Consider the following 1,817-nt stretch of genomic DNA (forward strand, 5'->3'; position numbering starts at 1 on the left):
AAGAGAGAATTGTTGCAAAGAGGTTGAAAATTTGATTTTTTTTCTTTGAATCCACCATTTTTGCAGCTGAAAAAGCTCGGTGCCTGCATGGACGTGGTATGAATACCATGTCGGAAGCAGCCATACCGGCATGATACTCATACCACGTCCATGTCGGCACCAAGCTTATCCAGAGGGTCTGGGGGGCGTAGCCCCTTCCAGCTGTGTTCGACCTGACAGGTCAGGTCGCGGGGGTTTAGCAGGAACCGCCCCCTAGCAGAGTGCGAGACAGCGTCTCATAGAAACTTTTCTGGTTTTGAAATTCAAAACCTATTATGTTTTGAATTTTTTCTGGTTTTCATCACTTCCGGCACAGCTAATTAATTCTCGAGCATGCCGGCACCGTTTTCCGGCATAGTATGTTGCTTAAATTTCTATGCCGGCACACGATGTAAAGTATCCAGATAATTGAATTTTTTTTCACTTGACTACCGGCATTGATAGATTTCTATCGAGCATGCCGACATTTAGTTACGGCATTGAATGTTAGTTACCAAGCATGCCGGCACCGTTTGCCGACATGGTTTTCATCAATTCCGACATGGTCTTCATCACTTCCGGCGATGTTAAAAAATTATTTCCGGCATGGGCTTCATCACTACCGGCATGGTCTTCATCACTGCCGACATGTCTTCATCACTACCAGCATGGTCTTCATCACTTCCGGCATCAATTCCGGCATGGTCTTCATCACTACCGGCATAGTTTTAATCACTTCCCAATATAAAAAAAAAATCGTTTTCAAAGTGAGGAGCCGGTAGATAAGGAGAAGAGAATTTGAAAGGGAGTGGGGAAAATTTATAATTTGAAAGGGAATGGGGAATATTTGAGTTTCAAATCCCTAACCCTAAAAGAGATTATTAAGAAGTGAAGATGGAAATGTGGGATATGATTTTTTTTTATTTTCTTTAAGTTTTTAGATTTTTATTTTGGGTGAAGGGTATTTTAGTATTTTCATACCCAAAAATCACCCCTTAACAAACACTACTGGTTGGGGGAAGTAATCTATATCTCCTAATTGGTTTTTATATCTCCCAATCGCGCGTTCTTGTTAAATCCGTAACACCACAAAACGTGTAAAATTATAAAATATAAAACATTGTTAATCGTTTTAATATGATAATAAAATCGGTTAAAACATATGACAATTGAAGAAAAAAATGCTGGAATCCATTGTTACATTATCCGATAACCACACACAAACGACTTGAATCAAAATCAGAACATATGAAATTAGTTATCATCGAGTCTTGTGGTTACGGCACGAGTTACACTCTAATCATACTACACAATATGTAAGGGATTAAGATTGATTGATTGATTTTATCTCCAAATCTGATTAATATTGATTTGCAAATTAGTTTTCAAGTCAAATTAATTTGACGGGTGTGGTGGTAAGAATTTAGGTTAATTATAAAGATTAGGAAATATTTGAGTGAGTTTTGTTTACCTAATCTAAAATATATTATACAAAATTTAATTTGGAATGGAATATAGTAAAAGTGAGGATTAGAAATAGGTAAAATTATTTATTGTTGGTTATATGAATGACAATTAATAGTTTTTATCGAACAATGACGTGGGGTCATTTTGGTTGGATGGTGCCTCTCCCCAAGGGTTAGAATCTAACGACGAAAAACACCAATTTCTTAAGTGACCATTGTGAAGGTGCGCCACTTCAAAATTCATGTACGAAAGGAAATTTAGTCCAAAACTAAGAGACAAATAACTGCATAAAAACCCATCTACTTCTCTGTTTTGGCCACTGAAAAATTTTC

This window comes from Papaver somniferum, unplaced genomic scaffold, assembly GCF_003573695.1.
Source record: "Papaver somniferum cultivar HN1 unplaced genomic scaffold, ASM357369v1 unplaced-scaffold_154, whole genome shotgun sequence".
Lineage (NCBI taxonomy): Eukaryota > Viridiplantae > Streptophyta > Magnoliopsida > Ranunculales > Papaveraceae > Papaver > Papaver somniferum.